The following is a 27993-nucleotide window of genomic DNA, read 5'->3' on the forward strand; positions in this document are numbered from 1 at the left end:
CTTGATCCCAGGACCCTGGGATCATGACCTGAGCCGAAGGCAGCTGCTTAACCAACTGAGCCACCCAGGCGTCCTGGTGCTTAGAATTTCTGCTTGAACCCATGAGAAGTTCGTCCTTCCTGATGAAACTTGGCAAGCATTTCTGTTTGGGTAAGGAATGAGAAGAATGTGCCAATGGCCAGTCATCCCATGTTCAGTTTAACGTCAACCTAGAAATAGCACCTGGGTGATTGGCCAGACATATTGAGGAAAATGAAAGTCCAGGAAAATAAAGATCTAAGTTATAAATAAAACTTAAAAAAATCAAAAGTATAGAAACATATTCTATGACCTCACCGTAAAGAACAATTTGTAAAATGGAACAAAATGGAGACATAGGGGAGAAAATGATCAATTTGGATATATCAGCATAAAAATCTTGTCTCTTAAAAAGGGCCATAAACATAGTTAAACATACTTTAACTCTGAGAAAGGCCATAAACACAGTTCCTGACAAAAGACTTTCACAACATATAGCAAAGAATGGATCAGTATGCAGAATACATAAAGAACGCCTATAAATCAGTAAGAGGACAAACAGCCCAATGGAAAAATAGGCCAAGCCCACAAACAGGCAGCTCACCAAAGAGGAAGTCACAATCACAATATTTATCAGTACTTGTTCACTCATATGTGAGGGTTAATTCAGCATGAATTGAAATAGCATTTCACATCCAAGGCAATGGCAAAATCCCAGAATTCCGACAGTTCCACGTGGCAGGAGTAGGTGGGATATGGGAAGGCCTGACTGCATCTGCGTGTGTGAGCTCTAGTACAAGCACTGGTGTCATCTCAGAGCGTGGACCCTGCAAGGCCCCATCCACACATGCACCCTACAGAAATCAGGGGAGGAAGGTGGTGTGACCACCTGGCCAAGGTCCAAACCCTGGGTGGTTTCCTGGGGTGTCTCCTGACCATTTCTCTCAAGCAAGCCATGCACTTTCTCTGTGCCTCCATTTTCTTAGCTGAGAAATGGGTGCTTCCCCATCAGATGTCATTGTGCAGATTCCATGAGAAGATGTACATAAAATTACTAAAACAGGGTGTTTGAGGGGCTCAGCTAGTTCAGCATCTGACTCTTGATTTCAGCTCAGGTCATGCTCTCAGGGTGATGGAATCGAGTCCCACATAGGGCTCCAGGCTGCTTGCAAAGTTTGCTTGAGATTCTCTCTCCCTCTCCCTCTGCCCCTCTGCCCTGCTTACACTCCCTCTTACTCCCCCTCCCTCCCTCTCCCTCTATCTCTCTCTCTCATAAATAAATAAATAAAATCTTTTTAAAAAATTACTAGAACAGCATGTGACACGCAACAAGGCTGATAAAGGACAGCTTTGTCATTGTGACATTGTTTGCAACAGGAAACCTTGGAAACAAGCCAAATGCCCATCGGTGTAGGAATGAAAGTACACGTTTAAATTATCTTCACAGGATGGAACACACAGCAGCACTTAAAAACGTATAAAATAAACGTATATTATCAACATGGATAGATCTTAAAGATAAAATGTTGAGTGCAAAGAGAAATTCCAGAACATTACTTACACCATAATCCCATTTATGTAAATGTTTAAACACAGAAAACAATAGACCATATTGTTTATAGTGCTTGTATGTAGGAAGGTATAAAACACGGACTAATTTCTCCCCAATTTATGATACTTGGTTGCCTCCAGGAAGGGATTTTTTCACTTGGGGTGACAGGGACATGATTAAATCCTTTCTGGTTTTCTGGGGCTTGTTATTGATATTTGTCTTTTTTGGCAAAGCTCCTCAGAGTGTCCCATCACACCCAGAAGACCCCATCCACCCGACACCCCACAGCCCACCAGCCCCCAGCACTGCCCACGCCTGCCCTGACCCCTTAGTGTCTCTCCACCTGGTGTGCCCTCTCCCTGAGGGGCTCACTCCAAACACTTCTTACTGGCCAGCTCTCAGCTCAGAGATCATCTCCATGGAGAAGCCTGCTGTCTCGGTCAGCTCTGTGCCATAGCAAATCACCACACCAGGCATCCAAACAATAGGTATTTACTGCTTCCCAGCTCAGAGTCTGAGACCCAGGCGCAGGCAGGGCTGGTCCTCCTGTGGCCTCTCTCCTGGCATGTGGATGACCATCCCCTACCCATGTCCTCACACGGGCATCTCTCTGCATGTCTGTGTCCTGATCTCTTCTTCTGGTAGGACACCAGTCACATTGGATCCAGACCCCCAGTGGCCTCATTTTACCTTAATCACGACCGTGAAGACTCCTCTCCAGTCACATTCTGAAGGCCATCCGTGCCTTCTTGCTGCTTCACTGTGAGTCCCCACCACAGACCAGCACCCTGCTTGGTGCACAGAGCAAACAGCACCTATAATGACACCGACCATGGTGGGAGACCTCAAATTGGGCCCTGCAGGGACAATTCTCTAATTAATGAGTGAGTGAGTGAGTGAGTGAGATCCTGGTCCCTTAGTTTTCCCAGGCAAATGGTCTCCCTATTAAAAATCAGAGGTTGGCTCCAAACCTCCGTGGACTGGCCCATCCACGAGCAGCACAGGCCTAGTGACACTGCAGACACAGCTGGTCCCACGCGAGAGGGGGACAGAAGGGCCGGGCCAGCCACGCATGCCCTCCGCGCCCCTTCTTTCCATGTGGCCTGCCCAAGAAAGGGGACTTTCCCAAAGGGGCACCACAGTGGTTCTCAAGAGAAGAAAATTAACCGTGGTGAAGTGAGACGGAGCCAGCGAGACCAGCCACGCAGGCATCTGGTCCCTGGGGCTCTTAGCCCTGCAGGGTCTGCCATGGCTGGCCCCTGGCTCCCCTGGCCCTGCCCTGAGTGTGGGAAAAAATCCTGCAACAGGAACTCGTGAGCACCCCAAACTTCACACGTGCATCCGCTCCTCTTGCCTGAGCCCTGGACCCCAGTCCTGGCAGAGAGCTGCCCTCCAGTACCATCGCTTGTACACCTGGCTGAACCTCCATTCTCAGACCCCACTCTGCCCCAAATGGCCCCAAACTGCTCATTCCTCCTGCTTCTGCCTCATCCTGCTATGAGCATTACAAGCTCCCGCATGGATCCTAACCGAAGGGCTCACCCTTGTGTCGGGGCTCATGGGCTGGTTACACTACACTTAGTGGAACGTGAAATGCCCTAAATACAGCAGGGACTGTGAGGGTCACCACTGGAGGTGGGGAGGCTGAAAACCAAATAACCAGTAAGGATTCTTCTCCTCCGATGGTTTGGTACTCCTATGGTTCTCCTCCTCCTGAACATCGTTTGCTGCTGAAGCAATCAGAGCCTCTGCCTTCTCAGGAGAAGAAAACTCTGTCTCAAAAAGAATAGGAGGGAAGAGCTGGGCGCTCACAGAAGTCCAGAAATGCCCAGCATCAGGCACATGTGTGTATCATCACCTCAGTCACCTCTACAGCCCTGCCACCACCACTGGTACTGTCATCGCCATGCCTACCACCACCATCACATCACCATGATCACCACCACCACCACCATGATCACCACCACCATCACCACCACCATTATCACCACCATCACCACCACCACCACCATCATCACCACCATCACCATCACCATCATCACCACCACCACCACCACCATCATCATTTCCATCACCACCACCGTCACCACCATCACTATCACCACCATCACCACCACCACCATCATTACCACCATCACCACCACCATGATCACCACCACCATCACCACACTCTCAACATCAGCAGGAGCATTAGCAACATGTCACTGAGCTCAGGTGACCACAACGTGTGCACTTGTGGCCCAGCTAAGGTCCAGACCACTGTCTGTCTGGGATCTGGACCCATCCTCCTGCCGTAAACCCTTGCCCCTTCCCCTCCCTGGGCACAGCCACCTGTGGCAGAGTCCACCAATGAAGAGCCTGCCATCGGTTTCAGAGTCTGCCTGCTTGACCTCCACATTGGCTTCCCTGACTCTGAGACCGCTAGTCTGCGCAGGAGTGAACGCCTTACACTGGCTCCCTAGAAACAGCTTCTGCGACTGTGTGCAGGTTGAAGTGTGAACTCTAGACCGCGCCTGTAAGAGGGTGGGAGGAGTGGGATGGGGCAGAGGGAGAGGTTCACACCACCATCTTCCACGGAGACTTCAGCTCATCCTGGGGCCACGTTGGCACTGAGCTAGCCCTACAGAGTTGTCCCAAACCCAAACCAGGTCATTGCCCTTGGACGAGTCCCTGGATGAGGTCTTCCCCAGGGAGACAGTGAGCAGGGCAAGCCAACTCCCTTTGATGGAAGGCAGGTCCTGCCAAGGACACAATGGTGAGCAATTGGCTGTCACCTCTCCCTGGAGCAGGCTGAGGACAGCCCAAAGCAGTGTCCAAGACAGTGTGCTTGGTGCCACTGCTGCCTGCCTGCTCCTTATTCAGGGCCCAAGGCCTCTTTATGTCCTGCTGTCAACAGGTCCAGAAAAGACGGCATCCGGGGAGGAAAACACAGGTGGCCAGACCAAAAGGAGCATCGCCTGACCTCAGCTGTCTCGCCATAAAGACCCAGGCCCCAGGGAAGCGGCAAACCTGCCCATGTGCTCCTCTCCCCCACCTTTTCCCTTGGATGCCACTTCTGACCTCTTCCACCTTTCAGTTCCCGGAAAGAGCCACACTCGTCCAGCCCCAGGGCCCCCACCGTGCTTCTCCCTCTGCCTGGAACACTGTCCCCTCACCACTACCCCTTCCCGAGGGGCACTTGTCCGGCAGCCTTCACTGATGCCTCCCGTGAGTGCGGGTCCCTGCTCTGTGGTCCTAGCATGCTTCACTTCCCACTCAGCCCGCGACAGCTGACAAGTGACTGAGTGACCGCAACGAGGTCTGCCGTACCGTTGCGAGGGTCACCGTTGCAAAAAAGAATGAAGCTGGAGCTGCCCCTGGCTTGGGACCAACAGAAGAGAGTCAGCCCAGGTGGGCGGGAGAGGCCGGACATCAGACGAAGCTTGGATGCCTAAAGGGGCCAGTGGGACTGGCGTCCCCAAGGTGGGGGAGCTGAGGCCTCTGCCTCAGGGAAGCCCATCTTCCTTGTTTGTCTCTCCTTGGGGAGGAGAAGGGTCCCCAGCCCGTGTCAGCACGGCCGAGGGCCTCTGTGGTCCTAGGGCTCTCTTCCTGGTCAGACGAGGAGGAGAAGCATGACACACACCCTCACCGCCATCACCGCCCTAAATGGGAAGGGCCAGCCCTCTGCTCTCCCCACCTAATGGACGCCTTCAGAAATGCCAACATTATTATCATTTCTAAGTGACATCCTCCGACTGTGCGGTCACCCCTTGGAGCTAATCTGAGCTGACAGCTTTTCTGGAAAGAATGTCCAAGTCGTCCATCGACAATTTTCCATGAAATATGTTTCAGTAAGAGGCCAGCTGGGCAGGAGCGAGTCACCCATCTCCCTGTCGCAGGCGGGTAGAGAGCCAGCTGGGCAGCAGGTGCCCAGCCCCTGCTCCCAGCACGGCCCCACTTGCCGTGTGACCTTGGCCACGTCATGCAGATGGCTCCGCTTTTGTTTCTTTACCTGTAGAAAGCCAGCAAAGCCAGGACACGGGGCACGGGGAGGGTCGGCCAAGCCACTCAGGGGAAGGCCTATTTGATGCTGCACATCTGTCCCATGCCAGGCCGGACCTGGACGCAGAAGACACCAGCGCGGTCGTGGTGCTTCCCAGGAGCACAGGGACACCAGCCACAGCCCAGGACCGCCACCGCCGCTGCCGATCGCCCGCTTAGTGGGGTTTGTTTTCTGACAAGGGCTGTACCAAGTGCTTTAAGTACATGACCCCTTCGCCCTGGTAACCCTCAGCGGTGCGGCCTGTCACTGCCTCCATTTTCCATTTACGGAGCCTGAAGTGCTGAGACTCTAGGTAACAAGGCCGAGGTTAGAGCTGAGAATTGCATGAGCCCGTCACACCCAGGCCCTCTGCGCCCAGCTGTCTGCCCCGATAACTGATGGCTTCCCAGATGAGCCCTTCAAATACAGGACAGCAAGAGCAGAGGAGAGGTGCTGCCCAAGGAAGTCACGGCAGACTGCCTGGCAGAGGTAACACCGCGGGCGGAGGCAGGGAGGTTTCACACAAAGCGAAGAGAATGAGCAAAGGCACAAACCGGCATTGCCATGGGCGCTTCCGGCCACCTCCTCCTCCCGCGGTCGTCACCATCGTCATCGTCACCCGTGACTGTCATCACGACCCCCGTGGCAAGGGCCACCTCCCCGCGTTGCCAAATGAGCCGCTGGTTCCAGGGAGTGGGCTTGACCCGTTTTGGAGCAGATGCATTCTTCCTTCCCTGGAAAAGCCTGAAAATCCACCGCTCGGTAAAACGTGGACCCTAAGTCAGTGCGATAAAATATCCAGTAAATTTCTTCTTTACAAACCAGGACAGGCTCACCTTTCCCAAACCTCCATCGGAAAAAAAAAAAAAAAATGGGCATTCGTGGGTACAGCTGGCCCCCTCCAGCATGGCACGGGAGTCAGGGGACTCGGGCTCCCCAGAAACGCTCCCACCGACTGAGACAAGAGGCTGGCCCGTCGGGGCAGGAGACAGGCAGCTACTTCTGATTTTTTTCCTCTTGCAGGATTGGTTACCGCCTCCCTCCTCTCCGTGGCACCCTCATGTGGTCCTGACAGATCACCCCGGAGACGGACTCCAGAGGCCCCTCAGAACCCGTGGCTGTTTGTGCAACTTCAGATCAGCGGTTGTGTCTTCCCAGGCCCCCTTCCCAACCTTCCCAACCGTTCGTCCTCTGGCTGTGAAGGAGCCTCCGTGGGGCTTGGTGCTTTCGCTCAGGCCCGGGGCCACGGCAGGAGCCCACCGGACGAGCCATCCTGCCTCCCCGTGGAGCCAACAACGAAGGGCTGGGAGGAAACGCACTTGTCCCCAGGGCTCCCACTCAGAAGCTGCCCGGGGTACCTGCCGCCACATTCTAGAGCCCCAGCCACGTCCCAGGGGCAAGTCCTCGGTGGACAGGGCGGGTGCAGGGGTTGCGCACAGACGGAGTGGACAACAATGGTGCCGTGGGCTCCAGGCAAGCCCGACAGGACTCTGCACCCGGCTCTGGGCTGGCGCTTGTATATTCTGTCACAATCACACCATGTGTGGGCTCCTGTCTTGTCTGTGGGGCCCCGCGGGAGCCTGAGACCCCGAAGGGTGACATGGGCTGGTCCCAGATGCGTGAGAAGACACCGCAGCGCCAGCCTATGTGCGGCGGGACCCTGGGTTGGCCCCCAGGGTTGGCGGAGGAAGACTCTTGGTCTGCCTCAGCCGGGTCGTCAGGATCTTAACCGGGAACAGGAAGGGCTGCACGCTGAGCCTTCAGAAACCCCCTTCCCACCAGGTCAGGCTCCCGGATGGCCCCTCCTGGCAACATCCCACGAGCCTGGCCGTGCCGAGCTCCCTGCCCAGCGGAGGAAGTCTGAGCCCGAGGCGCCACTCAGGAAGGGGTCTAGACAAACACACAGTCGCTTGACTTCTTCAAAACGAAATTGGGTTTTATATGTCAGCGTTTGCCCAGGAAGGAAAAATAAATGCCGCGGAAGGCCAAGTTGTCATGCCCACGTCGCCATCACTGCCTGGAGCCCCCGCACCGCGGCTCACAGAGTGAACTAGGAGGGAGCCAAGCGAGAGCCGACAGCATCCTGCGGTGGCACCAAGACAAAATGGATGGGCGCACTTGCCAAACAGTGGGATGGTCTGGACAAGACAATCATTGTTTGCCTTGGCAGGGAAAGGACACTTCTCTGCACAGCTCAGCAGCCCCCTCCTGTCCAACCACCTGTGGCTTCTCTGCAGCGAGTCTCCGGGGAAGGCCCCCCTCCCCCACCCTTGCGATTCCCTCCCTGCCAGGGACGGGGATCAGGATCCCAGCCACCACCCCTCTCCCCACGGGGCTCTGCCCTTGGCCACACAGGCATTTGCCTGGGCGCTCACCCCTCAGCACCCCCTAGAGCCAGCCGCCCTGCCTGGGCTAAGGACGACACAGAAGGAATCCGTGGGTGGGAAGACCATGTTTGAGCCTCGGAGTTTTGGGCTTTGAAGCCCGGTGCAGGACTGAGTCCGGCAGCCGCACCGCCCAGAGGCCCCAGCGATCCTTCTGTCTGGAGGAAGCGGAAGATTTGGTCCCAACTCCAGTCGCGCCTACCGACGCCGCGGGCCCCTCCCGCAGCCCTGCCGATCTCGGCCCTCAGCGTCCCTTCAGTCCGCAGTGCGCAGCCAGCCCACCTCCGGACCTCCCTCCACGTCCACTGGCAGCGCTGCCCACACAGATGTCCATCGGCACCCACCGGGCCGGCGGCTGCTGCGGCCTCTGGCCAGCCCCCCGCCCCCAGCTGGCCTCGTCTCCCATCTGCTCACGTGCAGCCAGAGCTGCTTTATGTGATGTAATTCCAGCTGTGCCTTCTGGTCTGGGCCGAAGCGTCCTCGTGGCCTGTGACATACGCACAGTCACACCCCACAGAACACACCTCCCAAAAGCCCAGCCAACACTCGTCCAGCTCCCAGGAGGAGGCATGCCTGACACATCCTGACCGCACAGGCCCCAGGCCCTCGATCTGACCTGCGGCCTTGCCCTTGTGGGCTCCCCCGTGGCTGGCTAGACATGGACGGTGCCCGAGAGCCCACCTGCCTCCTCCAGCAGCGTCCCCGTGCCTACTTCCTTCTCCTCAGTCTGTGTCCAGGGAGCGAAGGCTGCAGAGCTCAGAGGCCCACTGATGCCAGGGTCCTGCTCCTCAGGCCTCGGGAGCAGGCAGGACTTGCTTCAAGCAGTAGGAGCCAGCAGAGACGCCAGATGATGCTTCCGGAGAGTCTGCTACAGAAGACAGTGATGGGGGTCTCGCCAGCCGACACCCCTGCGGGCTTTGATGAGGTGAGGGGCCATGTTGGGGGGCCCACGTGGCAAGGGACAGAGGGGGAACAGAAACTGCCGCTAGCCAGGTGAGCTGGGAAGTGGGTCCTTCCCCAGTCCAGCCTCAGATGAGAACGCAGCCCGGCTGAGCTGTTCCAGGCTCCGGACGACAGACTCTGTCCCTTCAAGCCCCCGAGGCCATGGTAAGCTGTTGGCAGCGAGATGACAACTCCTGCCGCGTGCTACACCCTGACTGCGTCGGGAACCGGAGAACAGGAATGTGCTGTGTTGGCCTAGGCTCTCAGCCTAAGGGGAAGCAGCCAGGCAAGCAGACCACGATGACTCCTGTGGCCTCCGGAGGACAGGGACTCGGGGGACCCTGCCTGGGGTGTCAGAATTAGTGCCCAGCAGAAGTGAGGAGGGGAGATTACCAGACAGTGCCCACCCCCGGCTTACAGAGAGCCCACCCTGGGGAGAGAGAATCCGAGGGATTTGCACAACCTACTAAGCCACAGAGAAGCTGTGGGGGCCGGGACGACCACAAGGAACAGGTGCATCAAGCCCCCAGTGGGTGTGGGTGTCGGGAGGTGTGTTCCGGGCGGGCCTGGTGGAGATCGCTCACTCCCTCCCCGGCAGCCAGGGTTTTGGGTGCACCGACCCCAGGTCCTTCTGCCCTGAAGCAGGGGCGGCGGGGAGGAGCCCCCATTCCTTCTGAGTTGAGCAGACTCACTTTCCTCTCTCCCTGCAGAAATTAAAGGTGTGACAGTCACGGCCGCAGCAACCACAGCTTCCAAGCAGCTGACCCAGCAGAAGGATCCCAGCAAGGGAGACCTGAATGGGAGTCTGGGACAGAAGCGGGATGGTTTCTGCACTTCCGGCACCCACGGAGCGGGCGATGTCCGGCCAGCCCAGGGCCCTCCCAACCTCGTGGCACCAGAACTGGACAGGCTGGGGGAGGACCAGCCCCACGGCTGCTCAGTGTCCGGGTGTCCTTATAAGGGAGAGCAGGACGCAGACGCGCACTGAGGGACAACCCCGTGAGGACACAGGAAGGGGCTGCTCATCCACACGCCAGGAGAGGGGCCTCAGAGTCCCGGGCCTCAGCCACCGCTGGGGCTGGGAGAAATGAATCCTGTAGTTCAGGTGCACGGTCCATGCGCTTTGTTACGGCAGCCGCAGCTGACCAACATGGGTTTCGGGGTCACAGAGCCCGCGGGGAACTTGGCACCAGGGACGAATGTCGGACCCCAGCAAGGCATGCGGTCCGGTCTCAGAACACAGAGAGAGGGAGAAAATCCTCCCGCTCCCAGAGAGGGCGAGACATAAACAATGAACAAACTCACTTCGTACAAAAGACCAGGAATCAAAGCGTCACGGCCGCAGGACTGGGCCAGAGGACAAGCGCCCACACCCGTACCCGTAGGCAAGCCCCGTTGTACCCCACCCAGGTCACCCACATAGTGTGAGGGCAAAACCAGGGTGCTGGGCCCACACACCCTTCTCGGGGAACCCAGTCTGTCAGGACGACCCCCGCAGAGTCACCAAGAAGACAGAGCCACACAGAGCCCCAGGGGAGGCTGGCGGTCCCAGAGCGGCCCCAGAGGGGCCTGTCGACGTCTGGGCAGCCAGGATCCACCCCCAACAGGACGGAGGCGCTGGGGGACCCACTGCGTTCGGATGTCCTGATGTGTTTGCACGACTGGAGGAGGACTGCACAAAGTGTACCGAAAACTAAGCAAAGGACAAAGGCAGGCCATCACCGGCTCCCGTGACCGCGCAGCGTTTCACGAAAGGAGAAATGAGGGGGGCAGGCTTGGTGTGCAGCGTGTGTGCGCCGGCCTTGCGGGAACGGCACTCACCTCGCCGGTGGCGGGCAGCGGGGCGGGAGGGGTGTGAGGAGGGGGCGGGGAGATCAGGAGGGGCAGGGGAGGGGGTTGTCGGGAGGGGCAGGTGCGTGGGTGAGGTCACCCCAGAGGCCTGCGGAGAAAACCAAGAAGCCGGTTGCGAGGCCACTGAAAGATTCGGAGGGAAAACACGGGATCGTCCGGGAGGAGACGAGGGAGCCTGCCTCCGGGGACGGGGGCGGGGAGGGCAGCGCCGGCTGCTGGGCTCGGGGCTGGGCTGGCAGAGACATCGGACGGCCCGCTTGCCTGTGTGTGACTTGTGTCCTGGGACTGCCACAGCAAAGGACCACACGTGGATCTGCCTTTTCCTGGTTCCAGAGGCCAGAAGGCCTCAATTCAGGTGTCGGAGGGCCAGACGCCCCCGGAAGCTCCAGGAGGGGGTGCTTCCTGCCTTTCCCAGCGTTGGGGACCCCAGACCCCCCTGGCTTGTGGCCTCATCACTCTGTCTCTGCCTCAGTGTCCACATGGCCTCTCCTCTCTGTGAGTCTCTCTTCTGTCTGCCTCTCACTGTCTTTTTATTTTTAAGTCAATGAATATTATTTATTCACTTTTTTTTTTTTTAGTCACCGTACCATGTGCCTCTTATAAGGACATCTGTCATTGGATTCAGGGACTGTCACCATAGTCTCCTATCTCAAGACCCTTAACCCAATTCCAGCGGCAAAGACCCTGTTCTCGCTGGTTCTGAAGGTCAGGTGCAAATATCTGAAGGATCAGCGTTTGTCCCATTAGAACGATCTCTGCCAAAAAGTCAAGTTACGTTGCTCAGATTCCCTGCCCAGCATCCCTGCCAGGAGCCCCTCCTCCTGCTTGAATGCCTCCGGAGATGGGAGGCTTGCTGCACTCCATCACCAGACAGCTTGTTTGGAAGCCTGTCTTCAGCCGCCCGGCTCTTGGGCCTCCGGTGACCCACACAGAGCCCTCTGTGCCCCCTGCCGTCAGCTGGCTCTGCCCGGGGCAGCACGGGAGCCGGCCGGGCAGGGAGGGGCTCTCAGGAACAACACGGCGGGTTGTCAGGGGCCAGACTGGACGTCGCCGTGCTCTGAGTGTGGCTGGGAACGTCAGGGTGTTATTTGGGCGGGAGTGCTCATGGTGGGTGAGGACGGCCAAGCCCCTTGGAGCCCGAGGCAGACGGGGCTGTCGGTACTGCGTCTGCTGAACTCTGGGGCTGTCCCTTCCGGCAGGCCGGCGACCACACCCTCCTTCAAATCCCAAACTCATTTCCCAAAGAAACGTCAAGATCATCGGGTTGTCCCTGCCACCAGGTCTTTGCAAAGGCTGTTCCTCCACTGGGAATACCATGCCCAGAGCCTTCTCGGTGGCTCCTTCTTCACCAGGAAACCCGGTCCTCGGAGGGACCTTGGATGGCCGCCCCGTGGGCCTCTCAACACACACACACTTACACACTCACACACAGTCTCATGCCCATGCCACATCCTCCATGCTTTTCTTCACAGCCGTGCAACCGTGTGTGCTTGTCGGCTTCACGTCTGCCTGCCCGGGGCATGGGCTGGCCCCGTGTCAGTGCTCTGCGCACACCTGTTGAGGTGTTCCCTCGAGCTTCAGGGAACTTGGGCCCAGAGAGGGTTGATGTGGGCAGGGCCACACAGCAGCCACGGCAGCACCCTGAGGCCAGTCTCTGCCCCCCCCCGTTCCCTGGGTAAGGCAGTGCTGGAATGTTCCGTGTCCATTGCCCAGCGGAGCAAAACCAGCCACACGTGGTTTCCCAGCACCAGCAGCATGGGCTGTGCCTCCGAAGATGGGAATTTTTAAGTCCTGTGGAATTTTAACTTTAGACTTGAATTTCAAGAGCCGCCCATGGCTGAAGGCTGCCGTGTGGATGGCGCAGGTCTGGGAGGGCCCTGTGACCTCCTTCCCGGGCGCCTCTCCCGCCGGCCTCGTTGTCTGTCCTGCTCAGCTTCCTGGTCCCACGTGGGGCCCTGTCCTCCCCTGCCGGCCCTCTGCCCGGGGCCGCCCACCTCAGCGGAGCCCGTGACTCTGCCCTTCTGCCCATTCAGGCTCCACCCCGTCACCTGCCCAGGAGGCCCTCCCCGGGCACCCCTCACGCTCGCTCTACCTCCGCACACGGTCATCCCCCCAGCGACATTCCAAGCTGAAGAGACCCTGAGGTGTAGCCGGGGACCCGGGTTCCCGCCCTCAACCCCCTGACACTCAGCCGGTGCGCAACAGGGCGCTGTCGCTGGGCGAATGGGTGACTCGGCGCACCGGCCAGGGAGCGAGCGCTCAGGATGCGGCGGCACCGTCCGCAGACAGGTGAGAAGCAAGTCCCACCTGCACCATGCGGTTTCTGAAGGAGGGAAGGGCGGAGAGTTCTGGGGAAGCACCTCCGACGGGCGAGGAGAAGGACACACGTTCAAGCACCAGGAGGACCGGAGCACGCGGCTGGGGGCAGCTGAGGCTGGCCTGTGCGGCTGCTCGAGAGACGCAGAGAGGGACCGTGTCGCCAGCAGACAGGTCACCGCCTGGAGTCACGCAAGGTGTGGGAAGAGGGCCCCGGAGTCGGGGGGGACGGGCAGGTGGGAACCAGCCCTCCGACGTGTGAAGAACAGAGCCGTGTGGCGGGTGCGGGCCGGTCTGGGCCCATCAGGGTTGGGACCGGAGCCTGAGCGGCGGAGGCAGGTCTGGCCCTCGGCTCCTCCCCGGCTCAGCCACACGCCTTCGGGGGCGCCGGGAGCCGTGGCCTGGAGACCAGAGGACCCTCAGCAGCAGACTGGCTGGGCAGCCGTCTTCCAGCAAGGAGGGAGCCTTCACGGTCAGAAACAACAGAAGACACAGCGAGGGGAAAAGGGATTCTTTGGGGTTCATAAAGGTGAAAAATTAGGTCAAAAATAAACTCTAACATGAAAATCCATGTTCTCTTCCAAGAAATGAAGAACTACGCATCAAATGCTTCAGGTGACTTTACGTAGATTCAGCCCAGTGTTTCCTTTTTATTTTTCCAGCCAAGACGGTAGTTGAGGCAGAAATAGGCTTTTGCACAGAGACGCTGATCACGGCATTTTTATGACCTGGAGACACAGGAGATCACATGGCTGCTCGGCCATGAGGGAAAACAAGACTCGTCTTCACCAGAAACAAGAATCCCTACCAAGTACACGGAGGGCCTTCCCGACGGCTCGGAAACCACCCCGGACTGCTGGTGGATGAGGCGGGGGGCGCACTCGCTCCCGGCACGCCGTCCGCAAGAGCCTCCGCAGAAGACAAAAGGCTGGAAAGGGTCCCCTAACATGACCGCAGGAGGCGTGCCCCACCGGCAGGCGTTGTTCCCACACTGCCGCCGAGTGCACGGGCTGCGGGGCTTGCGAGGGAAGAAAGAGGACAGGTCGGCTGTCCTCGCCGGTTCCCCAGACCCCATGATTGGACGTCGCGAGCAAGAAGCCACGACACAGAGGAGCATGCCACGGCCACGTGGTCTGGGCAGTGTCTGGTCTGCATCTTACATCCACGAAGCGCACAGAGGTTCCGTGGCAACCCCGACCCCTCTCCCGAAAAGAGAAAGGACAAAGAAAAAACACAGACGAGAAGGTCAAGATCCTCACAAGGAACGGAAGGAAACCGTGTCTGAAATGACGTATTCTACATCTGTTCTGGCCTGTGGCCCTCCCTGCTGGAAGGTCAGCCGCGGGGCCAGGAACTCCTGCCTGTTCCCCACCACGTCCGCAGTGCCTAGAACACAGCCTGGCACACGCTTGCACACACGCTTGCACGCCCCCACAGGTCATGTGGCCGGGCCGAGCCTCTGGGTGCACGGGTGACTCTCACCAGCGTGCAGACTAGCCCGAAAGGTCGGGAGTCCTGGGCTGCGTCTGGCTCATGCGTCCCGCACGCCCCGGATCCACATTTGGGGACACTCGTCTCTGAAGCGGCCGCCCTGCCTTTGAGTAGGAATTCTCGTGGAGATCCGCAGCTCGGTGGCAGAAGCGGGTTCCCTACGGGACTGTCCCTCGGTCTGCTCAATGAGCAGCCGCTCCTGCACTGGCCTGTGCCTCCCCTTCAGTGTCTCTGGGAGTGGCGCATCTCAAAGGGAGGAGAGGGCAGGACGGGGAGGGGGAGGACGGCTTCTCCCCACGCACCTGGGGAGTCCGCTCGCGCGGCCTCTGCCGGCACGGAGTCACTGCCCTCCAGACTCCGGCCACTCTGCCCACTTGGGCTGCTGGGCACTGGCTCCCCCCACCCCTCTCTGCTCTCTGCACCAGACCTGCGCTCTGCTCTGCAGTCCAGGGTCAGGTCAGCCTCCTAGAAGGCTGTTGGCACTGACAAAGTTCCCGAATCTCGGTCACTTCTTGGGGTGACACGCCTGGGGTACAGGGCGTTGGTGCCTCCAGCAAGATGGTCCTCGGGCTTGTTCCTCAGTCACAGGGCACAGCCACGCCGGGAGCTTCCGGGCACCCCGTGTCGTGCCAGCCCTGCCGAGGGCCGGCTGTCTTCTCCCTCTTCACAGACACTCACCTCGGGGCTCCTCTGCGGCACGACCCCTCCCCTGCCCGTCCGAAATCTGAACGTACATGAACACTGTTCATACGGAGTCCAACATTCTGCCATCGGACACCTGGGCCCGAGACAAAAAGAGAGCCGGCCACTCCTGTTAGACCCAAAGCCCCTGGAGGCGGCGGGAGTTGTCAGCCCAGGATGCGCACGGAGACTTCCAGAGCGTCTCTGTCCCTCGCACACGTAGGCTGGGCACAGCCGCATCTCAGCCCGAGTCCCCCTCGGCTCTGCGGCTGGACCCCACGGCAGCCCTGAAGCCTGTACCTTGTCTCGGGTCGGGGTCTCCGACCCCAAGACCGCAGCGATTCATCAGGACTTGTTTCCAGGAAGCCCAGCAGAAGCACTCACAGGGACCGTCCAGGGACAGGGACATACTAGCGTGTAAAACCAGGCCAGTTCTCAGGGAGCGGCGCCAGAGTCACTGTCCCCACCGTGCACCTGTTCCCGTAGCTGGACAGGTTCCAGGAGCCTGAGGATAGGGCACAGGTGCGGCTGTCGGGAGCCTGCATCCCAGAACGCATCAGAGCGCAGGAGGACCGCAGCTGCCACGCTCCGAGAGGAAGGACCTCATCCCCTCACCTCGGCCTAGGGGTGTCCGCTTTTATGAATGAAAACGCAAGACGCACAGGTCAGTCTGAACTTCAGAAACACCGAACACATTCCTATCCCATAAGTATATCCCATGTAATATCTGGGACATACTTATACTTTTTAAAGCATCCAGACGTAGCTGAAACTCAAAATTAATGGGGCAGCTTTTATGTTATCTGGAAACCCCAGCCCTACTCTCCAGTCCAGGCCTCTGCTGTCTGAGTCCCAAGAGGGTCAAGGTCTTGTGGGGCCGGGAATGGTGTGATATGAGGGGTTCTCGGCAGAAGAGGCATTTGGAGCCAACATGGAGAAGAGAGCGTCTCAGGGAAACCTGGAGTGCCGCCCTCAGGGGCCTGGGGGTCGGGGCAGAGGGAGCAGGGGCCTCCCTGCCCCATCTGCAGACTTTGGCGTCTAAGATCTATTTAGGGACGGAGATCTGGCTGCTTCCAGGACGGTCCTGCGAGTCAGGGTCATGGCAGGTGCCTGAGTGTCCTCCGATACCACTCGGGGGACTTCCCCTGCCCATTGCTGGGAAGGGGCGAGACTCCGAGCCCAGACCAGGTGAGGGTGGGGCCACAGCCAGCCCCACGGGGCGCCGAGGGTCAGGAGCCCACCTGCTGGGGAGGCCGGCCACCCCCCCGCCCCGGGGTGCCAGGAGGGGACACAGAGCAGGAAGTCTGGCCAGGAGGAGGGTCTGGCTCACACTCAGGAGGCAGCCAGGCCCCGGGCTGCAGGGGCAAGGAGGAGCTATGGGTCCCCTTGGGGCCGGCAGGAGCTCTGAATCTCGCAGGGACGTCCCGCAAAGGGAAGGGCGGTGGGCCTGGCCGTGTGCCCCACGTTCTCTGCAGCTGACTTTCTTTCCTCTCTTTCTTCCTCCTTCCAACAAGCAGCCGTTGAAGAGGCTGGTTTTAAGAAAAGGAGGCGACGTCCGGCTGCAGGGCACCCGACAGAGGCTGTGTCCACGTAGGGAGGGGGAGAGATAGGCAGGGGGAAGCAGGGGCACAGCAGGGGCAGAGCTGCGGGGAGGGGTGCAGAGATCGGGAGGGGAGGGCGCTCCGGGCTGGCTGTGGGCCGGGTGGCACTGCTGCCCCTCCCTTAGGGACACAGAGCTGGTCCCCCACCATCTGGCTGGGTTGGATTTGGTGATGGGCTTCTAGCTCCTCCTGCTTGTGTCCACCACTGGCTCGGGGAAGGCCAGCTGCCACCTGGTGAGGACAGGCAAGCGGGTCTAGGGAGAGGTCTCCTGCTGCAGCCGGTGGGGAGGGGCGCAGCCACCCGGGACGCTGGACTGGGCCCCTGTCAAGCCCTCGGATGGCAGCAGCCCTGGCGTGTGAAATGGTCTTTGAATCAGGAACGATGCTGGAACCGAGAAGTAAAACCACCATCCTGAGGCCGGGAAAGGCGGGGTCAGAGGTGGGAGCCCCACCCTGACACCGGTGACGGGAGTCATGATTCTACGAGTGTGGCAAAGTCACAGACCGTCCAAGCAGGGACGGACGGTCCAGCCTGACCTTCATTCACACACAGGGAGACTGGGGTCCGCGAGCTCATTGGCTCAGCCCACCTCACTGGCCACGCAGAATGGGGGCAGATCGAAGCCCCAGGCCTGTCCCCCATCTTCGGCCCCACCAAGGCTTTGGGGCTAGAAGACCCACGACCTCCGGCAGCGCCTCGCTGAGGCAGGGACCGTGAGGGGGCGGAGCTGTGGGTTAGGAAGCTGACAGCCTGATCCCCGGGAGACAGCTCCGTGCATGGATAAACCCGGGGGGGTGGGGGAGAGGTCCCAGGTGAGGCTTCACCTGTCAGAGGAAGGACCACACGCGTCCTGAGCAAACAGGGTTGGTGCCCCAACAGTGGCACCTGCCACCAGGATTGGGAGGAAGAGGGGACGCCGTCTGTGCCGGGGACAGTCTCCTACATGTGTCCTCCGGGCCGGGGAGGACATGGTGCTGAGGGGAGGCTCAGTGCCGAGGCTGCATCCTCGATGCCCCCTGGGGAGAAGGGGGGGTCACAGGGACTCTGGGGACTCTGGACGAGGCGCAGGGGGGAAGCACTCCCTCACGACACCTGTACCGACTGTCCCAGTCCCACACCGCAGGGACAAGGACAGGGTGGGGCCAGGATGCTACCACTGGCCAAACCCAGGGGCAGTCCGCGGCGCACACACAGGTGCGTGACCATTGTGTTCACACTGGTCTTCCCGAGACTGGCCTGGACAGTGGCCAGGGGGCGTGGGGGCCTTGCTTGGCCTCGAACCTGCTCCCACCACAGAGCCTAAAGCCTGCCTTGCCCCAGGGGGTGTGCGTCCACTGATGAATGAAAGGACGCGGGTGTGGATGGGCGAGCGAGTGAGTGGGCGGCTCCAGAGTCCACCCCTCCGCCGCCCAGTGGCCTGTTCCCAGCTCTTTGATTTCCAGAACCAAGGACACACGCCTGCTCCTGTCCCCAGCCCCCAGCGGGAGCAGGCTATGGGGTACATGGGGCCACAGGACCCTCCGCCCTGCCCCTGCCCAGCCTCTTGAAGGGGCCAGCTCTCCTCACAGGCAAGGGAACGGCTGTGGACGCTCCCTCGTCTTTCTGCTCGGTTCTGGAAGGCCGCTGCCCCCGCGCCCCCCCCCTTATCTGCAGCTGTGCAAATCTGTAAGTGGATTTGCCCAGGGGGACGAGCCGGTTGGGCCCGGATTAATTCTCTGCTTTCACTGCAAGGGGAAGGTGATGCCCTTGCATCGATGTCACCGTTTCTCTCTCCCCTAATTAACCAGAAGGGGAGGCCCGCAGGGCGGGGCGGGCAGGGAGAGGACGCGGAGTTGGGGGCGTCTGCCTGCAGAGGCCGGGCCGTTTGAGGCTTCCCATTCAGTATTTAAAAGCGTCCCCGCGCGTCTGTTGCGCAGAGATAGGAGCGGCGCAGGGAAAGGCAATTTCGCCCCCGCGCACTCGAGTGGGGGAGGGAGGAGGGCGCCAAGAAGCTCCCGCCAGGCCCGAAGCTGGGGCTGGAGCGGGACTCACGGGCCCCTCCGCGGCTGGCCTTCCCCGGACAGCGCGAGCGAGGCTGCAGGATGGCAGGGCCCCGTGCGGGGGTCTCCCGGCGGGGGCTGCGTCCCGGTCGTCCGCCGGGGTCTCCTGCAACCCTGTGAGGTTCACAGCCAGGGAGATAGTCAGGGCCTTGCTCCCCCTGCTGTGGGGGGCTGCGTGGGGTCTTCGGGCTCCAAGGCTGGGCCCTGTTGGCCGGAGCGGCCACAGCCGGCAGCGCCCCTCGGACCCGTTTCTCAGTCCCGAGCTGCCCTGCTCGTGTGGGGGTGGCGAGGGCCTAGGGGAGCGGGGACTTCTGGGGTGAGCAGGTCGCCCCCGTGGCGTTCCCAGGGTTCCTGCTGCTCACGTGACTCTGCGCATCCCAGCCTCTGGCTTGTGTCGGCCGGGGCCTTCGCGCAGCTCTGGACACTCCCCTGCTCACGGGTGGCCCCGCACGCAGGCGGCTGCTTCTGAGTTGGCCCAGTCCCCCTTTACCCAGGTCCCACGTGCTCTGTGGCAGCTGCGGGTCCACCGGGCCCCCGGGGAAGTCAGCTGGTGGGGTGCCTCCGGCCACCTGTGAGCGCTCTCAGCACCCACCCCTGCCACCGCCCCCAGCTCCTGCCTGGCCTTCACACTGGATCTCTCTGTGGACAGGACCCTGGGCCTTAGCCTGGGAGAGGTGCCCGTCTGCCCGCTGTCCTCACACAGCACAGACCTCACCGCCCAGAGGCTCCCTCGGCCTGCGCGAGAAACCAGAGATCACGTGGCCTGAGAAGCCGGGAGTGACCCAGGGCCCCGACCGGCTCTGGCCTCTCCTACCCCCACCATGCAGCTGTGCTCTCCCAGGGCTACCCACTCGGCACAGGCGCCCCTCCTCCACAACTTGGGCCCGCTCTGCCCTCTCAGCCTCGCTGAGTCGTGTCACAGAACCGTCCCTTCCCTGAAATGTCACTGAGCACTTTCGTCCGCCTCCCAGCCCTGTATCCCTGGTCCCAGAAGGGTGTCCCTGAACTTGCAGTTGGCCCACAGAGGCACCTCGTGGCAGACAGTATGGCTCTAGGACACAGCTGTCCGAGGGACGAGCAAACAGATGAGTGAGGGGGTGAATGAATGAATGAATGTTCTCAGCCCTCCGGAAGCCACTCTTCCCAGAGCCGCACCGCCGTCTCCTTAGGAAGTCCCGGTGCCAGGCCACTGGGGCTGCTGCAGAAACAAGAGGGGAAGGACCCAAGCCCTTGCCCTGTGGCAGACACTCGCCTGAGGCCAGCCAGCCCAGCGTGATCATCATCATTTGGGGAAGGAGACAAGAATCCTGTTTGTCATGGGACAGCATCCCATTCGTGGGGACACAAGTCCAGGCCCGGGGGCCTTTCTCCTCTGTGGGGCAGCATGGCTGTGGCAGGGGTCCGGCCTGGATCCCAGAGCCCCAAGACCCCCCCGCCTCTCTTGCAGAAGCCTCCAGGAGGCCGGGTAACCACGGTAACAGCGACCTGTGCCGGGGATGTCCCAGGGGGCAGCACGGAGCAGGGCCTGGTGGCAGAGAGGCCGGAGTCCCGGCCTGCCGCCCAAATGCCAAACGCTTATTAATCTCACAGCGAGGCTCTCTGAAGTTATTACCCTCGCCTCCCTCTGCCTCCTTTGTCTAGGACGTAATTGTCTGGGCCTACCTCTCCAATTCTGTAATTAATTGCTTTGGGGAAGGCAGCTCGCTGCTTAACTCCTTCTCTTCTGCCTCGTACCGACAGGAGGCGGCCGCAGGGCCGCTGCACGTACCCTAGACGGGGGTCAGGACCTCAGGTGCCAGGCCCCGCCCGGCCACGTGCTGCGAACCATGTCCCTGTTTCTTAAAAGCAGATAAAGCCCCGTGCCCTGCCAAAATGGTTAATTCATCTGTTCTGGTTAATTCATCTCCAACCCTCTTGACGAGGATTAGACACATCCAAGCGTGTCTATCAGGCTCCTGGGCTTGTAGCAGACCCGCTGCGGAGATGAAGAAATCAGGGCAGGAAGCGCAGGCAGGGCCCGACATGTCTGCAGGTGCAGGCCTGGCGGGGCAGCCCTGGAGCCGGGTGGGCAGGGCTCTCCAGGGGACCTCGGAGAAAGCAGACCTCGGGGGACCTCGGCGGCAGCACACAACCATGAATCCGACAGGTGGCGTGGGCCCCGTGGTGACTCTACGCCAGGCCCTGCTCTGAGCCTGCCCTGCCTGACACCGTGTCTTGCAGCCCCTGTGTCGGATGCCGTGGCCAGCGCTGCGATGGGCCACCCACGCCCAGTGCCGAGGAGGCGGTATGCACACAGAAGGCCCAAAGGAGGGGCACACGAGGCCTTCCTCACCACTGCAGGCCCAGTGCAGCTCATCCCCTAAAAGGCATGTTCCCTACAGTGGCTTCTACGAGAGGGCGTCTTTGCCCCTAATCACACGGAGCTTCCCTCTGAGCTGGAAAGTAGCTACCGTGTCCTTTGTCTCCAGAACTGAAGGGCTGAGCAAGGAGGCTGAGATCCCCCTCGTATGAGTGAGAATACAGAGGCCAGGGGGCAGTCCACGCTTCCCCGGGGTGGAGGGAGGCCAGAGCACAGCGCACAGCCAGGACCAGGGCTCCCACCTTGCTGGAGGGCGCCGCCCTGGTTCCCTCCGGCCTTGGTAGCTGGGAAGTTCTCTCCGGCCAGGGCTGGGAAGGGAGGCCCTCGCCTCCGACGCCGAACCTGAGGGGGTGCCAAGAAACTCAGCAATTGAAACAAATACTATTTTAAGGCTATTTTAAGGCAATATTTAAAAAACAATGCAAAAAAAAATCCAAGGTGAATAAAAGTTTAAAGTTTAAATAAATAAAGTTTAAATAAATATAGATTGGGTTCCCATGGAGCTGGGACCCAGAGAGGCGAACGCAAAATGCTCAGCAAATGCAGATAAACAACCTCTTGATGCAACATTTTACAACAAAAACTCACAGTACCGAACCCGTGGGGAAATAAATGTCTGTATTTCTAAACAAGGACCACGCACAGCCCCCCCCTCTGACCCCCGCCCCGTCCGATGCTGCGCTGATTTAAAATGGTGTTTGGCTCCATGGGGATAGTTCCGCATGTATTTTGATTTTTTAACAAACAGAACATTAAGAAGGCATTTATCTCCATTGGTGAGTGTCTGGTCTTCACAGCAGCTCCTGCCCTGCACCCGCTCCCGCCCTCCCCCACATCCTAGCCCAGGGACGGAGCCCCAGGGCGGGGACTCAGGGACAGGATTCCTCCAGGTGCCTTCCCCCTAGCAGGAGCCCTGCGCCCGCCTCCACCACCCCCTGTCCACCTGGGCCAGGGGAGCAACTCCTGGAGCAGGCAGGAGCCAAGCTGAGCGGGAGGAGTCCAGGAGCCATCCTGGGGCCAAGGTGGCCCCAAGCAGATGAAGCCCCGGTGCTGCCTCAGGTTTGCCTAATGCTCCTGCCGCCCTGTCCCGGCCGAGGGCCCTCACTCGGGCAGGCGGCAGCAGTGCGGGGACCAGGACAGAGCGTCCAGCGTGGCTGACTGCTCGGGCCCTGGAGAGGAGTGTGGCCCATCAGATGGAGAGCACCGGGCTACAGGGCTGGCTCAGGAGCCCAGGCGGAAGGGCCCCCCTGCCCTGAAGGCGGGTGGTGTTGGGGAGGACGAGGCAGAGAAGATTGTTTTCAGCCCCCTCAGGTGACCTTGAACGGACACTGCCTGGCTCCAGCCCTGTCTCCTCACCTAGGCCACGGGTCACCTTGGAGACAAGGTCACCTGTTTGGTGGTCCCTGAACCTGTGCGTCTCAGGGGTTGGGAGGAGCAGGGAGCTGGCAGCCTCTACTTCCCTCACCTGAGGAATGGGGTGAGGACAGCGGGGCTTCTTCTCAGGGCTGGAGGCTCCCGTCAGCAGGGACAGTCTGAGGACGCTTGCCCTCTGGGATTAGTGCCACCATCCCGCGGCCTCGCCGTCACGGGCACGCGACGCGGCGGGGGCCTGCGCGCACGGGGGCGCCCACGGGGATGCCTGTTTCCCGGTGGCTCGTTTCCAGCCTGCGAGCCAGCCCTTCCCTCCGTGGCTGGGCGGGGTGGGGGGCGGGGTGGGGGGCGGGGCAGGCAGGCGGCCTTGAACCGTGGCCACGCTTTCCCCACGCCCCCCAGCCCAGAGCCTGCAGCACGATCGGTCTTACATCTATCCTAAGTTAATAATAAATGAATTTCTGTGGTCTTTCTGCTGACCCCGAGCTCTAACACGTGGGGGTCCGCGGCAGTAATACACTGCAACCACAGATAACACAGCCTGAGTGACAGCGCAGCAGGACAGTGGGCTCGGGAGCCAGCGCACCCCGTGGGCCCCTTGGCTGGTGGGGGGAGGGGCAGAAGAGGTGCTGGGTGTCCAGAAGGGGCTCCGTTCCGGCCCCGCGTCGGATGGCCGTGATCCCGGGCCTCCCCGCCCCTCAGGGACCCGAGCCACCTTATCTGTAAAACCCAAGGGTTAGGCCAACTGAGGAATGAGCAAAGGCCGAGGCCGACACCCGCCGCAGGGAGTCCCTGCACGGCCGGTGAGGACAGAAACGTCCGACCACGGTTGTCAGCCCCCGAGGAGCCCAGGGCAGATGGGACAGGCCCCACCTGTCGGAACGGGAGCCCTGAGAGGAGCGCGGCCCGGGGTGGGGGGGGCGCGACCCAGCTCCAGCCCTGTGGAGACCCTCCCGGGGCCTGGCGGAGGAGGATCCACTTTCACCGTCAGGCCACAGCACCAGAGGCCCCCAACCTCCACCGGACGCCAAGAGGCAACGTAGGGCACCGGGAGGTCAGCGGGAGGGGACGCAGGTGCGCGGGGCTGGGTGCCGGGCAGGGGCGGCGTGGAAGAGCAGCCGGGATCGTCCACCCACAGCAGAAGGGAAGGTCCCGAAGCAGCATCGACTGGAAACAGCCAGAGACTGAGAAGATTTGAAAACAGAAGCTGCATGAGCAGTGGGACATTTTGGGGGACACGTGCATGTGACAAGTGCATCAGAGGTGGTGCCCAGGGGAAGGTGTGGGGTGGGAGCCAGTTTCGGAGCCCTCCAGCCTGGTCTGGCAAGGCCCGGGGGCAGGGTGCGCCAAGAGGGGAAGGCAGCTCCCTGATCTGCTGTGGGAGCCATGCAGAGCCCGGACAGCGGTCCCTCACGGTCTCGGTAAGGTTCCCTGCACCGTCCATCCCTGTGTGCCGCTCGCCTGGGCCGGCAGTGGGATTTGAACCGGGACTTGTCTCTGTCGGAAGTAGGAGGAGAGTGCCCAGAGAACGCAGCCCCACCGGCCCAGTCAGGGCCTTAGAGAGAAGCTCGCCCGCCACAGGCCGCCAAGGACCACGGTTTTATGCGTGTAGTGGAGACGGCTGTGTGGCCAGCCGCAGTGCCCAACGGGAGCGTGGGCCCGGGCGGAGACGCCGGCAGCCAGCCTGAGCAGCAGCCCTCACCCCTCCTCTTCCACATCCTTACACTGGGCTCCTCTGGCCTCCAGAACAAACCCCAAGGCCTCAGGGACACCTCAGCCCCCCACCCCATGTCACCTGACCTGGCCTTGCTGTCGCCAAAGTGTCCAGTGTCCCGCCCCAGGCAATTGCACCTGGAATCTCTCCTCCCAAGAAACCCCTTGCCCTGCTCTGTTCCGTCCACTCTGGGCTCGGCCCCAGGCATCTGTCACCTCCTCCAGGAGGCACCCCAGGCTCCTGGCTAGAGGTCTGGTCCTTCGGGGGGGACCCCAGGTACTGGGCTGTCACAGCCTGGCCTCCGTCACCCTCCCCCATCCAGCCTCCTGCGTCCCCTTCCAGAGACAACCGCCAGCAGGAGGTAGATGTTTATCACGCGCTGGCATTGTCTACTGTCACTGCATTTTTATGTCCCCATAAACAGTACGCGAGGCTGTTCAGTGCGGCTTCACTCGTCACATAAAGAGCAAGCAGGCGGCGCTCCGTGCTCTCGTGTCGGAGACCCAAGCCTGCGGACCAGGCAGCTCCGGTCCCAAGGCTAAGCTCCTCACCCCAGGCCTTCTCTTGACCGGGCAGTCGTCAGCACACCCTCTGCTCCCGGCGGGTGCACGTGCCTCCGTGTGTGTGTCGTGGGGAATGTTCTAGAAGCAGCGCAGCTGGGCATAGGCCATGAACGGCTTCCCCGGGAGCCTTGCTCTCCATGTGGCGGTGCCAGGGTCCTCCCACGGCGGCCGCTCGGAGGCCCCAGCCCCGTGCCCGGATCTCCGCTGCAGGCACACTCCTCACGGCTGCGGGTGGTGTGCAGGGTCAGTCTCGGGGCTGCGGACTGTTCCCCAAGGAACAGCGACACTGAGTGTCCTTCGTGTACTCATTCACCACTCTGCCTCCTCTCTTGGGAGCGGACTCCTCAAACTCCGCGCCTGTCTTCCCATGAGGATCGTCTGCCTTTTTCTTGCAGGGGTCCTGTAGGTCCCAGATTCTCTGGATTATCCGCACCGAGACCCCTGCCCCGCGGGCGAGCAGCCGACACGGGATCCCTCGGCGTCCGGCCGCCCCCAAGCAGCACACTCATGTGGAGATGCCCCCTCGCTCGATTCGGGACTTCCTTCCTCCTCGCGGCTGCGCTGCGCTCCCCCACGGCGGGACCTGCCCCTGCGCTCCGCCACCCAGAGGCACCGGCAGATGTCAGGTGTTCCCTGTTTGAGGCTTTGATCAAGCAGTTTGCTGTGAACATTTGTGAGCAAGTCTTGGCTTAGACGCAGGCTTCTTTTCCCCGGGGGGTAGAGTGCTGGACCCTGCGGTGGGGGTACGTTTAACCTGGAGCAGACCGTCCAACTGCTCTTCCCGAGGGGCCGTCCCGGCATGCGTCCCCAGCCACAGCCTCTGATGGTCAGCTGACCCCCGTCCTCGCCAGCGCTTGATAGGATGGATTTTTTCACTGCAACCGTTCCAGCAGGTGCAGGCCAAGACCTCACTGGGACTCACGTGTGTGTCTTGCTTTGCCACCGACTTAAGCTGGCCGCCCGTCTCTTCACATCTGCCGCCAGGGCTGGACTGGGCCGTGTGTTTTTCTCTCCTTGAGTACGGCGAGTTCTCCATGCATTCTGGATAGGAATCCTCTCTCTGGTACGCGACGCACAGGTCATTTTTTCTGCAGCTGGTGCTCTCGTTCAGTCCACAGCGTCTTCCAGGGAGTGGACATTCAGAATCTTGATGGAGTTTGTTTAAGTTTTTGGTGTTCAGGCTGAGACATCTCTGCCCAACGGGAGGTCACAAAGGTGGTTCCCGTGCTTCTTGTAGGAGCTGTTAATGTTTCCTTCAGATTCAGGCTCATGATCCATTTTGAGTCAATGTTTTATAAAAAGATTTTATTTAGCTTCGAGAAAGAGAGCACAAATGGGGGAGGGGCTGAGGGACCAGGAGGGGGAGAGAGTGTCAGGCAGACTCTGCGCTGAGCACGGAGCTCGACGCGGGGCTCGATCCCATGACTCTGAGATCACCACCTTAGCCAAAACCCAGAGCTGGATACATGTACCCAGATGCCCCAATTTCAAGTTAATTTTTATGTACAAAGAATAGACTGATTTTCTTTTTCCCTTTTGACATGTGGATGCCTAAGTATTCCAGCACCGTTTGTCAAAAAGACCATCCTGTCCTCCAAACTGCTGGTGCACCTTGGAGAGAAGCGTGGGCCCTGGAACACGTGCATCTCTCCTGCTCCCTTGGAGGGTTCGTCTGACTTCAGGCCAAACCGCTCTGTCTTACGATGACCAACCACGTCCCTCTAGTCAGTCTTCCCGTTTGGCGGTGGTTTGGCTTACTCTTGGGTCTTCCCATTTTCATATGAATTTCAGAATGCATCCGTTTCTTTTTTAAATCACTGCTTCAATTTTGACCAGGGTCGCACCGCACGTACAGATCGATTCTGAGACAGAGAAACGTCTTCGCAGTCCTGGACCTTCTGACACGTGAGCAGCGGCGTAAGAGTCGCCTCACCCGGTCGGTCCGACATCTCCTTCAGCCATGTCTCCTGGTTTCCCAGCGTTCGGGTCTCTCGTGTCTCCTAGCAGATTTGCTCCTAAGTGTCTCATAACTTTGATGCCATTCACACTGGGGTCTTCAGGTCCAGCTTCCTACTCTCCCTGCTCAGACATGGGCACACCACTGTTCTTGTGTGCCGATCTTGTTCCCCGCGACAGGGCTGGCTCCGTCATCAGCAAGGGAGGCTTTGTTTTCTGGTGCTTTGCAGATGCCATTAGATTTTCCTACCCCCAAAAAAATCATGTTTTCTGTGAATAAAGACAGTTTTGCCTTTTCCTTGCCAGTCTCTGGGACTCTTTTTTCTGTACTGTGCTTTATTGAACTGACGGAGACGTCATGACAACGTTACATCGAAGTGAGGAGAATAAATACGGTATTGCTCCTCAGCTTAGCAAAAAAAAAAAAAAAAAAAAAAAAAAAATGCAGCCTTTTCTCACTAAGAAAGATGCTATGTACAAGTTTTTCATAGACGCGTTTTATAACGTTGAGGAGTTTCCTTCTATTCCTTATTTACTGACAGTTCCTAACCATAAACAGGTGTTGGATTTTGTCAAATACATTTTTTATTTAAGTTAAATGCTCTTGGGACAATCATATAGTTCTTCTTTTTTTTAGTCTGTTAATACAGTAAATTAAATTGACTGACTTGCGGGATGCCTGGGTGGCTCAGTTGGTTAAGCAGCTGCCTTCAGCTCAGGTCATGATCTCAGCGTCCTGGGATCGAGTCCCATATCAGGCTCCCTCTTCCACTCTGTCTGCCTGTGCACACACTCTCTCTCTCTCTCTCTCTCTGTCTCTCACAAATAAATAAATAAAATCTTTAAAAAAAAAATTGACTGACTTGCAAATGTTCAGTCAGCCTTGCACTCCTGCTGGGTGGTCTCCGTGTGGCCAGGTTGTGTGATCTTTCTTCCATCTTGCTGGTCCGTGTGGCCAGGTTGTGTGATCTTTCTTCCATCTTGCTGGATTTGGTTTGACGCAGTTGCATTTAGAACTTACACATCTGTGTACATAAGAAATATTGGCCTGTGGCTTTATTTTTCTTGCCATATCTTTGTCTGGTTTTGGTATCAGGGCAATGCTGGCCTCACAGAAGGAGCTGGGAAGAGTG

This window comes from Mustela nivalis, assembly GCF_964662115.1.
Source record: "Mustela nivalis genome assembly, chromosome: 2".
NCBI classification, from domain to species: Eukaryota; Metazoa; Chordata; class Mammalia; order Carnivora; family Mustelidae; genus Mustela; species Mustela nivalis.